This window comes from Cydia splendana, chromosome 11 (assembly GCF_910591565.1).
Source record: "Cydia splendana chromosome 11, ilCydSple1.2, whole genome shotgun sequence".
Classification (NCBI taxonomy): Eukaryota; Metazoa; Arthropoda; class Insecta; order Lepidoptera; family Tortricidae; genus Cydia; species Cydia splendana.
In genome coordinates, this window is record NC_085970.1 from 5348131 (window position 1) to 5362524 (window position 14394).

Genomic DNA, 14394 nt, shown 5'->3' on the forward strand with positions numbered 1-14394 from the left:
ATTTTATAAAATTTGTTATAAGTAATTAATGACTTAAATGTGCACTCAAAGGCGTGGCAGGGTTTTCGATTGCGTCAGAATTAAAATACCGCGGGCGCATTATCTTTATGTTTTTATCTTTCATGACCTGCCACAACCTTTGAAAACTTTTTAACGTCGTCACCCAATTTCTTAAACTTGGGACTGTGGTCAGTTTGCCGTTGTTATGATCGATGAGTTTCATATTTTCGATGATAGGTATGGCCTTCGCCCAGAAGACGTGATGTTCAGAATTTTCTGTCACTGCAGTCCGTAATTTTTTTCCCTTGGTGTGCTTGTAGTGGGTGCTGGCACCGTTGACGCTGTCGAAGAGGTCGTCGAGGAACGCCACCAACTCCGCTGTGTTGGCTAGCGTCGCGCTCACCGGTGTGCCGTCCGCGTAGTGCGCTGGAAAATGTTATAAATATCGTTACGAAACTGTGCAGCAAATTGTCTTTTTTTATGATAAAGTCGAAAGTTCGGAAATGGAAGAGTCGTGGAATGTATTTGGCCCCATACATCGACGAGCACAGACTCTACAGTCTATTGTTACGACCGTGATGCTCACGTTGAAGTCTTTTGTAAGTGGATAATCTTTAATACTTTATGAGCTAATTTGGAGCTTATGTAAGAAATATCCTTTAACATTAATAATAATAAACATTTGGGGATAATATCGTTTTTTTTAGCATTAGAAAAAAGGTAGACAATCTTGACGTGTCTTGGAAAAACACTTTTGAAAAAGAAGTCACGGAAAATATGTAACAATTATGAATCATATACCTACAATTATCTAGATTATTTTGCTTTCATAAGTAATAGTTACTGATTTAAAAAGCGTTTTTCAATTATAAGACAAGTCAAGATCTCGTAGACTTTTTCTAATGCTAAAAAATTAACTATAAGTAAAGCTTATAGAGTTAGACCGTAAAAAGTCTGCAGCGATTTTGATAGCCCACGCAGTGCAAGTGTCATTTTAAACGTCAAACTTCTATGAAATTATGACGTATAAATAACACTTACACTGCGTGGGCTATCAAATCCGCTGCAGACTTTTATTGGTGCGACATTACTATGGGCGGTCGGCGACGATATACATAAAATAAAATATTTTCTTAGATACATAAAAAACATTCATGATGATGACTCAGGTACAAATATTTGCGATAAACACACAAATAGATGGCCGTACCGGGAATCGAACCCGGGACTACCGACTAGGCTAAGAGGCCATAGGTACACTTACTTACTAGATTTATATATATTTATACGTACCTCTTGTATAATGACATTAAAGACTTGAGTATTAATGCCAGCTTCAATGTTCACGTTTAATTTAAGTGTCGTTTTGCATGGCAGGATGAATATTCTCTGCAAGAATCTGTAGCATTTTGGGCTTTGCTTCATAATTGAAAGTGCAATAACTTTTTCCTCCTTACCTTCTGCCTTTTTTACTCGTAGTACAGAGTTTAATCTGCATCCATATAAATTTTCTTGCCACAGAGTTCATTCCTGCCACTAATTGTTTGAATGAAGCCTCTTTTGACAAGTTAGATGCTATCTTGGCTCGTCTGAAGTAGTCCACTTGTTTTTTGGCTTTTTTTGTAGTGTTTGTACAACGCCTCGCACTCTGGCGACAGTTGATCGGCGTGAGATACAACTCGAAGTCGTTTGCGACATGCCCATTTCGGAGTCCGTTCCTTTCTCGTGTTCTGTTAGAGAGAACACGAGAAAGGAACGTTTTTAGAGAGGATACTGAGCATATGCATATGCTATTATCATATGCTCAGTTTCCTCTCTTTCTATACGTAATAACGCCAGATTTACCAGTCGCAATCGATACTGCAATAGTCAGCAGTATTTGTAAAGAGATACGTAGATTTGGGAAGACCCTTTCATTTCCATATTGCACTATAAACCCTAAAAGTTCTTGTGGCTTCGTTATGTTTAAGTCCGTTCATGTGGAGAGCAACATACGAGCAGCAACAATTTGTTAAGGTACAAATGTTTCTTAAATATCCATATCATTGTTTTGGTCATAAATCTGGACTTTACTTCTTTTCATTTCTACCCAGGTTTATTCAGTTATCAAATTTCTTCTGGAGCCGTAATAAATCAGCATGTTTGTTATGACTCCTCCAACTTCACATTCAAGAGTATCACCATTGTCAATATTGAAGACATATTGTATTTATTCTGTTACTTGTGAAGTCATTAGGTTAATGTCCTGAGATTCTTTATTACTGTTGAATTTCTTAATGTTGAAACTCCTATCATCATATTAATCATCATCGTATTATTTTTGTTGTTAGTATAATGGCAATATTTATTTATTCATTATTTCTTTTACGGCACATCTGCTGGAAGTGGCCTATGCGCTTACATCTAAAACATTATTTATCAATTGCTGGGCATTTCGCATGAGAACAGCTTCCGCCTCGTTGGCAATGTTGGCATGGTTCTTTAAATTTCTTGACGTTGTTTTTATTTTGCTTTGTACTTATTCTGTTTACTCCTTCCTTGCTTGCCACTTTGTCCTCGGAGTCTTCCAGCTGCCTATTGACTGATTCCAAAGAATTGGCCACCATTATTGTCACCATTACAAAGTCATGTCATCTTCTGCGCGTAAGATCTTCTTTCTTAATTCGCTTGAGGAACCCTTTTCAATGATTTGGTCTATTATGTTTTCTTCCTCATTATGGATTGAACAAGTAAAAAGTTTTAAATACTTAGGAAGCATTATAACATGCGACTCCAGATGCACTTCGGATATCACCACAAGCATAGCCATGGCTAAAAAAGCTTTCAACACCAAGAAACACCTACTTAAAGCAAAGATATCCCGTAACATCAGAAAGCGTGTAACACTTTAGGGTAGTCACCCAGTGTTATAAACGTCTGAATGTTATTATAGATAGGTACTTTATAGGTTAGAAAAGTAGATGTTTGTTTGGTAAGAATTTGGAGGTTGATATACGTTCTACACGGGTATTAGAGTAGATAGGTCAAGGTCGGAGACCCGTATGTTGTTTCTAATCTTCACATATACGCTTTTGGCTATATTTAGAGGATAAAACTTACCGATATGGTAGGTCAACTATCATCCATAAATCTTCGCATCTAGCGCATCCATTTCTCGTTCCTGCGTTGCGCTGGGACATAAATACTTTGTTTTCTTTGGGGTTTACACATTTCGCAATTGAAATACACTTGTAACATGGTTATACTACGTATAAATAGCTTTAATTTGGTAAAACGGGTTGAATCGGTGTTGTTTATTGTCGCAGTAAAAACATTGACGTCCGTCAATGTCAGTTGGTTTGTTGTCTGTGGTTTTGCACAAACAATCAGTCAAACATAAAGAGTATTTATGAATAAACATTTGGTATGTGTTCTTTTATCTTTTTGCAATTCGTAGTTATAAATAATGTCCTTATTTTTAGCTTTCGAAATTAGTAATTCTTTTTATTTTTGATGACATAGGTTTTCTTTGAGCTGGATCCGGTCGGTTGCGATGTCATTGAATGGGAGGTTTTCCATTCACCACTTTGTCTGTGGCTTTGCCATTTGAATTTCGCTTGATCACTGGAAGATTACGTGACAAGATGTGAGACGTAATTTCGATACTATGTCGGTAATTAATTCATGGGCTTGGCCCAAAATATGCTTAACTTAGCTTCATATGCGTCTGTAATGGCGGCATAACCTTTTTTTCACCTCTTTCAAACCAACTTGCAATTCCTTGACAAAGATGAGACATCATCTTGTTTCACCGCGTGGGCATACGTCGCCACGGCTGGTGTCTAATATAAGGGACTCGGCTTAGAAACCGGTAAGGATTTTTTAATCTCATTATTTCCTCAAGCTAAATCGCGCTTTGTCCCAATTAAATTTAAAATATAACTTGTTATAACATAACCTCGCTAAAACCTAGAACATTCTCTTTGTTTCTAGGGTCCTTTTTTTGCCCCTTGGCGTGGCCCTTGGCCCTTGGTCCCTTCTTGGCCCTATGGCTTTTGGAAGATCTAGGGTGGTGTCGCACCATGCTAGTTGGGAAGCCGTCTTCTCCACTTAATTTTTGGACTCGAGGTGAAGTGTTTATTCGATAAAACTGTGAGTTAAAAACTTATAGTTACATTAGTGACTGTGTTCCTTTGCTGGAAAGGATAAGCCATATTTAAGTCTGAACCTTTTTTTTCTTACGTGAACTTTCTACATGGTGAATTCTATTATTAATATACAACCTGTAATTCCTATGTAGGATTTTGTGTGTATTACAGGCCCAAATATGCCTGAGATGTACTTAAGTTAAATTGAATTAATAATAGTTACGGTACGTAATTTAAATGTTAAGTCTAGAGGCCGTAGCAGGTCTTATTGTGGTGCAAAGTGAATAAAAGCATTAAGTAAATAAATTTGTATTTTCATTTGGATATGTCATACGTTTGATGGGTATAGTATCCTGGCGTCCTATCTTAAATATTTGGATATCTATTCTCACTCCATAGGGGTAGAAACCACGACCCTATCTATGTCCGTAGTTAGCCGTAAGCATTTGTGAATTTTTAAGTAGGTAGATCTTGGGGGTTCTGGACCACTTCACGGAAACACGTTTCCGTTTACGGAAACCGTCTTTAAAAATATAAAATATAATTTTCTCTATATCCAGAGCTCACCCACACCTATTACAAGCGATTTATCAAGACCTATGTCTGGAGTATAGCATTATATGGAAGCGAGACGTGGACATTAACCCAGCGTGATAGAGACAGATTGAGCGCTTTTGAAATGTGGACATGGAGAAGAATGGAAGGTATAAGCTGGAAAGAGAGGAAAACAAATACGGAAGTATTAAATTTGGTAGGTGAGAAGAGATCTCTGCTAAGAACAATTGAAGACAGAAGGGGAAACATGTTGGGGCACCTGATACGTCACGATACTTACATAAAGTCTAAAATTGAAGGCACAATAGAAAAACAGAGATGCAGAGGAAGACCGAGACGTGCATATATTGACCAGGCCAAAGAGAAAATTAACGTAGTGACGTATCAGGAGCTCAAAACAGTGGCAGAGAGAAGAACGGAATGGCGATTACTCCACCGACAATAGCTAGGCTCTTAAGAATAATGATGATGATATGGAATTGGTAATTTGGTACTTGACTGTCTGTTGCCTACGTCGTACCAAAATTTTCTCAAATTTTTCGTTAATTTCTTGTTGCAATTGTCTGAATATATGTCGTTCATATACTATACTTTGTTTCGGTGAGAAGTAAGAGTCTAGCTTCGACAATGCAATTTTAAACACATCTCTTCTAGGTCCTCCATATCGGGATCTGGAATATGCTTGCTCCGGTGAAGTCCGGTGCCTGAGCGTATATGCTAAAACCACTTTGTTATTAATAATTTCGATTATTACTCACGGTTTTTCGACTCGTCGCCAATGTTTTATATGCTGTTGAGTGTTCTTTACATCCTGGCTCGCTAACATACACAGCCGCGTCCACTTGTATGTTAACTCCCCGCTAATAATATTCTTCCTCTTGAGATGTGCTGCGACCATACAATGACCAAACCGCAGACGGTTTATGCACGTTATGAATTTCCTGCTAGTATATTTAAAGCCATAATACCACGGTGTTGTTGGTAAGTCTTGTTGTATGTCTGCGTACCATCTTCCTTTATCCTGTATTTCTGTGTTGTTTCCAATATTCTTTCCACATTTTCTTCGAAATACTTTTGAAGTAATTTAGTAAATGTTACTAACGATTCTGTGAGGTCCAGGTCGTGGTCCCGACGAGTCGCCTGATCCCCAACCTTGTTTCCTGTTGTCACTGTTGGAGGCACCCATACAAATTCTACATTTTTGTCTAATTTACATAACATATCCTTGATCTGATATATGTGACGGAGGCACGAGCGACGGCGGTGGGCGTAGTACCTCAATGTATTACTTCACAGCTAAATTAGTATGCTACCAGTGCATGAAATAAGCATTCGGATTCGTTAACCATACTAGCGCCTACTATATTTCAGTACTAAATGATAAAAAGAACTAATTTCTATTCGGATGCTAACTGATTTGTTGTAAAATAAAAGATCACATGAAACGTTCGAATCTTTATTCAAGTCAAACTAGGCCGGCTCCAACCCTACACCTCTGACCTGAGAAGATTTAGCCCAATATGGGACCGGCAACAAACTCAGCGGGACACGTCTTTTCAAAACAACACATTCTTTCTTTATTTCACAAAAGTAAGCTTCTAATGAAACATAGGAATCAAAATAAGACTTGAAATAAAACACTTAGCTAAATGGTTAAATAACGTTGGATTCTATAAGCTTTCAGAATAATCCTTCAGGTACAAGCCTTCAGGAACGTGGCGAGTTAGGCACAAGGTATGGCTAACGTCCGATCTCTAGCGCGGTCCGATCAAGTCTGCCGGCGGAGCCACACCGCTCCCGCCTCGAAGTCAAGTTGGCAAACCTGCTCGACCGGTCTACCAACATAACGACAAAACTGCCAGCTTGTACCGAACTTCAACCCAAGTTAAAAAACATGACGTTCCAAAGCCTGTCATCTTAGTTCAACAATACGCCAATAGACGGCGTTACTCTCTACGTTATGAATTTCGTTACAACTTCAGTAATACGTAGCCAAACATTGCTAATCGATTGTATACAGTGGTCTAAAACTATGAACTGTAACGCTGCAATACGTCCTTCTGGAGTCACGCCCCGACATATGTATAATATAATTTTGCTTATATTCTAATGAACTATTACACAAGGCAGTTAAAACACTCTTAGAATCACATACAATAAGAATATTTACATATTTTAAAGCTTGCCTTTTGCTTGTATTGCCCAAGCTTCAGCAATGAAAATACTGTTAATAATATAGGATCACAATTCACAAGCGATGTAAACCGTTTCTCAAATAAGTTCATACTGTCTCGAATAGCTTTAGCTGTCATCTTCGCTTTGACAGATATGTTATCCTTTCTCTTTGATTCTAGACACCGGACGGTTAACATCGTTTCTCTAGCTAAGTAATAGATAAGTCTTTTAATCCTAAGCCATCCTTTATTTAAAGTTTCTGATCTTGCTCTGGTTTAATGAATAAACTCCGTGCAACATCTATATGCGTGTTCTGGATTTATTTTCTGTCTCATCATCCTGAAGTCGTGTTGCAAGTGTGCATTTCTGCCAAGAGGTTATCGCCCCAGCACTACACGCCACTATTGCAGTTGCAGTTTGAGTTTGCCAAAAACAGATTGGCAAAGCGGGCATGTCTGATGATGAAAGAAGAAATCCCAGACAGAATGATGCACCTTCAGGATCTGGCACGGTCGCCGCGCTGCCTCCGTCGCAACCTGGACATTCAACTAGTGGTCATGGAAGTTCTGCGACCGGCGGTTACCACGTGGAGAAGCTGAATGGCCACCAAAACTTTAATGCTTTGAAGTTTGTTATGCGGAATATCCTCATAATCGACGGCCTGTGGAAATGTGTCCTAGAAGAGGATCTTGACCCCACGCGCGACGAGCGTGCGTTCGCGCGCATATGTTTGTCAGTAGCCAGCACCTGCCACCAGTATGTGCAGAATGCTAAAAGTAGTAAAGAAGCCTGGACCAACCTAGTAAAAGTATTTGAGGACTCCGGTTTAGCAAGAAAAGTTCTTCTGCTAAGAAAATTACATAGAATGGACTAAGCACATACTGCACAATGACTGAATATATACAGGAAACGATGGAGTTGGTGCAGCAGCTTGCTGACATAAATAAAGTCATAGATGATGGTGAGGTCGCTGAAATTTTACTCTCTGGACTACCGAAAGACTACGAAACACTGGTGACTAACCTGGAAACAGTGAGCATGACATCGACACTTAGCAGCGAAATAGTGAGGACCAGACTTTTACAGGAAGAGGCTAGAAGAGCCGATGCAAGTCCCAGTAATGGAACGGCCTTCATGTCCAAACCTTCATCTGTTTCATACTTAAGACGCTGTACAGTCACCTGCAATAATATGTTACTCTTCGAAGGCTGCAAAAATATGTGACACGCTCTTATAGCTCTACAAATAAGGTCGTGTCAGATATTTTTGCTGCCTTCGTTGTGTAAAATATTTTGCAGGTGACTGTACATATTGTGGCAAAAATGGACATTTAAAAAAATCCTGCTTTAAACTCAATAGGAAAAAGAAATAAGATCAGGCAGCGTCCAAGGGCCTACTTGTGTACCAACGGGGATGAATTTGGCACACATTTTATTTATGATAAAATTAATAGTGGAATTCATGAGATCATTCAACACTATACTTATGCCTTAGTTCAATATGAATTATAACTCAGTAATTACAAGTAATCTGCTTCGCTTGTTTGGTATTATTATGTGACTTTGTCTGTGAACATACAATCTAGCGTTATGATAAATGAGGCTATCTGCATGATAGAATATGGTCATCCTTACCTTATATAATTGCTTCTCACGACATGGCCTGAGATGTCCAGAAATTCAGGTTAAGATTGCAGGTGAGCGGAGCACAGTGATTCTCCCCAAGACCTGTTAAAGTATTAACAAATTGATTCCAACCGAATCACTAAATATTTCCTAAGTCAGTTTATAAGGATTGTTACATAGAGTGGCAGTCAATAGAGCTATACTCTTTATCACTGATTGTTTATAAGTTACCTTGCCAAACGCTTATGGCTTTACCAGTTCACCCTTGACCTGGTCTCATTAGATTGCCCTATACCATGGTATATCAATCCTAAATAATGGCATAGAGCCCATACACATTAGAGGCCCTATCGTCCTCTGAGCTCGTTTAAGGTCCGCAACCACCACATCTGTGCATGGTACCTACAGATGTTTTATGCAACCTAAAACGCTTACTTTGTTCTTATTATTAGAGGGTCCCTTGAGCTCGTTTAAGGTCCGCAACACCCACATTTGTGCATGGTACCTACAAATGTTTCATGCTACCTAAAACGCCTACTTTGTTCTTATTATTAGAGTGTCCCTTGAGCTCGTTTAAGGTCCGCAACACCCACATTTGTGCATGGTACCTACAAATGTTTCATGCTACCTAAAACGCTTACTTTGTTCTTATTATAGGCCCACTCGTGTTACATGCGAATCGAACTTGCATGTAATAACTTTATTTAATTGGTAGACTATACCTCCCTCAAACCAAGTGTATGGTCTGGAATCCTGATTTAATTTGCATGCTACCTTACATGCCCAATAAATGCTTTGAGTAAGCTTCCGTGACCATTTATAACACCACACTATAATTTAATGCCAGAAACTTTATGTATTCAACATATAGATATAATTTTTTATCTCTAAATACTTAGCTTGCTTTTACGTGCTGAATTCTGGAAATCTCGAGCCACAAACACTGATTTTATATTTAATAACTGGACAGAGTTAAAAATTGCAACCGCCATTTACGTTGTAGCGAGTAAAAAAAGGAAGCTTCGTCAACTTACCATCGACAATAATTTGTTTTCTTTCTATTCCGTTTCCGGACTTAAGTGTTGCTATGTATGTTAATTATTCACAATCATCGCGCATTTCGCGACACTGCCCCGCCTCTTTGATTGAGTTTTAATTGATGGTTGACATTAATTCTTGCGTCCATCTATGGATCCTTTCCATAGCCTGAACAGCAGCTGCTCGACGTTGATCACTTGGTTCAGCCTGGTGACTCGACGTCGCTTCATCATTCATTTCTGTGTCTATACCAGAAGGAACTGGTTCTGGAGTAGTTTCCATAATTTGTGTCAAACTTGTATTCTCCAACAACTCTCTCTGATCCATCGTTAAATCGTTTAGTTTTTGATGATCTTCATTAGAGCTACTTTTACTAGTAGGAACATAGGAGTTACTCTCTTCAGTTCTTAATGGTAAGGTCTGAGAAAGACCTTCAGTGCCGATGTGTACGTCTTTATCTTTATACACTGGGGATTCTTTCATAGAATCTTGGAATGATGCATCTTCATCAACTTCCAGAGGATACAAATGTGCTATGGATCTTGTGAACACACTGTCTCCTACTTTTACTTTTGCAACCCTGCACAAACCGTCTTTTCCTTTCATTAATTCTGAAAAGTTTCCTACCTTCCATCCTTCTCTATTTTTGGCTTCACCCTTTATTTGTACTATATCTCCAACCTTTGGACTTTCATGAGACCTCACCCTAGCCTGTTTAGGTGAATTTCGATACCTTTCCCTGAGACTTAATAAGTACTGGTTAATAAACATTTCTTTGTATTCATCCATTATTCTGTTGCCACGATTCCAACCTTCTATAAGTTGTTGTTTGATAAGTGATCCGGAAAGTGGTAGACCTTCCATGAGTACTTCTATACTTAAATACTTTCCCGGTGTTAGGAAATCCGCAGGTTTAAGTATGTGCTCTACATTTGATCCTACATAAGTGAGAGGTCTAGTATTAGTAACCACTTCTACTTCTTTGATTATCGTTGAAAGTTGATTGTCTTCCAGCATGTGTTTTTGAAGCGTTCTCTTTAAGCAATGCTTTACAATTGCTACTAGCCTTTCATAAGCACCTCCATGCCACGGTGCAAGTTGTGAGATAAATTTCCATTTTATGTTAGTTATAAAATTTTCTTCTTCCGTTAGTATTTCTCCTAACAATCTAAATTGTGAGGCATTATCTGTTAATATAAGATTCGGAGCCCCCCTTGTAGCTATGAATCTCTTAAATGCCATAAGACATTCGTTAGTAGTCAGATCCTTGACAACTTCTAGGTGTATTGCCCTGATCACTAGACACGTAAACAAGCAGATCCACCTTTTCGTTAGACCGTTTTCCGTTCTCACGACCATTGGTCCAAAATAGTCCACTCCTGTATAAGCGAATGAATTTGTATACTTCACCCTTTCTACCGGTAATGCAGGAGTCTTGGGTAATTCATACGGACCTCCTCCGTGTTTCACGCATCTTGGACATTTGCTTAACGTTTTTTGGACCTTACTTCTACCTTGGGGTATCCAATACTTCTGACGTATAAGGCTTAAAGTATGAGCCACTCCTACATGAAGATTCTTTTCATGAGTTTCCTTTATAAGTTTTTCAGTCAATTCGCTTTCTTTTGGTAAAAGAATAGGATGTTTTGCGTCGTAAGATAAGTCTGAATGCGCAAGACGACCGTCACATCTTAGGATTCCATTTGTGTCACAGAATAGACCTAAGCTGCGAGCTAGACTTGTTTTCTTTCCTTGTACTTCTTCCGGAAACATTGTTTCTTGTAGCTGTTTTATTTCTTGTAATTGAGGATCTAGGTTTGTTACTGGACTTGGTTCGGCAGACAATGTTTTAGCCTTTTGATGAATTTCTGTGTTAGACAGACCCTCCGCCAACAGAAGAGAAACTTCAGCACCTGGGCTCTTTGGCCAGGTCTTTGAATCCTGTCGTAAAAAGGTCCATTTAACCACCCATTTCTCTTCTTTTGAGGTGTTTGGTCGTGTTGCAGTGTCTGCTGGATTAAGTCCAGATGGAACATATCTCACAATTAGATTTCTATTTTTTCTAATTTCGTCCATTCTTCTAGATACGAACGGTTCCAGTAGTTTGTCTGAATAAAACCAGCTTTTTACGATCTGACTATCGGTCCATAATATCATCTCCGTTATATCCAGTTGCAAAAATTTGAAGACATATTTAATAAGTCTACTTCCAATTAAAACACCTAGTAATTCAAGTCTTGGTATCTTCAAATTTTCTTGATCTTTGGTAGGTACAAGACGTGACTTGCCTATTACAAACTGGACGTTATCTCCTTGCACCAGATATACTACAGCCGTGTAGGCTAGTGTTGAAGAGTCTGTAAAACAGTGTAATTGTGCCTTATGTCTATTTGGCACAGTCATATTTCTTGGTAGACGTATTGACTCTATTTCTTTAAGATCTTCAAGAATACTCATCCATTTTTGTTTTGTTTCATTAGATAATGAGCTGTCCCATTTGACCTTTTCCTTCCATAATTGTTGGAGAAGTAGTTTGGCTGGCAGTACTATGGGTACACTGAATCCACAAGGATCATATATTGCCGCTATAGTTTTGAGTATTCCTCTCTTCGTAATCTCATTATTCTTGTTTACTTTGGCTCTAAGTTGGAGTGAGTCTTCCTTTAAGTCCCAATTTAAGCCTAAAGTCTTCACCGTGGTTTCTGGAGCCACATCCTGTATTTGATTGAGAAAATCCTTTGAATTAGAACTCCACTCTCGAAGATTCATTGATATCTCAGAAAACTTGTCTTTTGCCTCCTTGTACAGATCTAATGCTTCATCTACTGACTCTGTGCCTGTAAGTAGGTTGTCTACATATATGTTATTGGCCAGCTGTTTTGTATAATTCCCTTCAGAGGTCTGTAGATGATGCTTTATTGTTGCATTTAATAAAAACGGACTGGAGATAATTCCAAAGGGTACCCGAGTGAATCTGTATTGTATAAGGTTGTCTTCATTAACAGGTTTTTCTGGATCTTTCAGCCATAGAAATCTAGTCACATCTCTATCATTATTATTTAATCCAATTTGCAAGAAAGCCCTTTCTACGTCTGCAGTTAATCCTACATTGTGGCATCTGAATTGAATTAATAATCCAGTCAGGTCTTCTAGCATCATTGGACCGGCATATAGGCATTCATTAAGACTTTTCGCATTCTTTACTTTCGCTGAAGCATCATATACCAGTCTAAGTGCTTTTCCAGTAGCCATAACTCCGTGAAATGGTAAATAATGTATAGGATGATTCCTTTCTTTCTTGTTAGGAACTTCTTCTATAATTTTCCTTTCCAATTGATCACTTAATGTCTTTTCATACATTGATAACGTTTCTTTATCCAGTCTTTTCACGAGCCCCACAAGTCTTCCATATGCTAATCCATAATTTGTTGGTAACTCTGGAGGATAATCCTTCCATGGCCAGCTGACATGGTATCTTCCACTTTCTAGTATTGTGTTTTCGTTGAAATGCTTGATCGCTTCTTCGTCTCTATTGGTGTTAGGCGAGTCGACAATTCCTATAGATTCTAAATCCCATAAGGCTCTCATAGATGTATTATCCAACGGTAGATCAGGTTCGTTTAATTTGGTCTCGTATGAGGCTTGGAAGTATGTAAGTACTGATAATTCTTCTCCTCTTTCTTCTCTTGATCGACCACACAGCATCCAACCAAACACAGAATTCACTAGGTATAGATTTTCTTTTATCTCTATCTTCTCGGATAGCATTAGTGACTGATAGTAGTCGTTCCCTATCAGGATCCTATCAATCAATCAATCCTATCAACTTGATCTTCGAGTGATCCGTCATCGGATAGAATATACTTGTCTCGATGTTCCCATTCTAAGAAGTCCTTGCTAAAGGTGGATATTTCATGAGTCATAGAAAGCACAATGTTGACATATATTAACTTTAGTTCATTAGTTTTTGTTTGCAGGCAGAGTCTGGCCAGTGGAGTTTCCAACTCACGAGGTTTATCCTCAGCAAAGGTGAACACCGTGAGATGCTGTTGCTCTTTAGGTACCAGGTTAAGTTTTTTAGCTACCTTTTATAAGATATAACTTCTCATGCTGCCACAATAGAAGATTACACGACATTTGAGTCCTGTATTGTTTCTTCTTATAGCCTTAAAAATAACTGTCTAGAGTACTGTTGGCGAATCGTCATTGATATGTAATGAGGTGGTGGTTTCCATCTTAGGTTGTTCCTTCGAAGGTTGTTCCTTCATAGGACACAGTGCTCTGTTGTGTTGTCCTTTCTTTCCACAGTGTAGACAAGTTCTTAAATTTCTTTTACACGTTCTTACACAGTGACCTAGACCTAAACATATGTAGCAGCGGTTATTTAACTTTGCCTTTCTGAGTTGTACTGTTTTGAACTCGGTGCACTCATCATTGAAGTGATCTCCACTACAGAATATACATGAAATCTTTCTTTTCTTTTGAATTGGTGCCGAACTGTTTCTTTCTTCCATGAACTTTCGTTTATTGTCATATGTCTTACTAAAGGCAGTCAAGGTTGGTTTATGCTTCTTATGTGTGTCCTTGCTAACATCTGGTTTCCTCGACCTTGCTTTTCTCTTGTTCCTGGACTCTTGTATTAGAAGCGTTTCTGTAGTGAAGCTCTTCTCCTTATTCTTAAATTCTTCACAAGTTCTCTTTGCATCTTCTCTGGCTGTGAGCACTACTTGTAACTCTTTCTTAACTCTTCTATAAACTCAGGTGGATGAAGAACCTGTTTTGTCTCTCTTAATTGAATAAGAGCGTTTAATTCAGCCAGAGTCTCATCACCCTCCAACTGTTCAGTTGTCATGGTTGAAATCTCGTCCGCATTT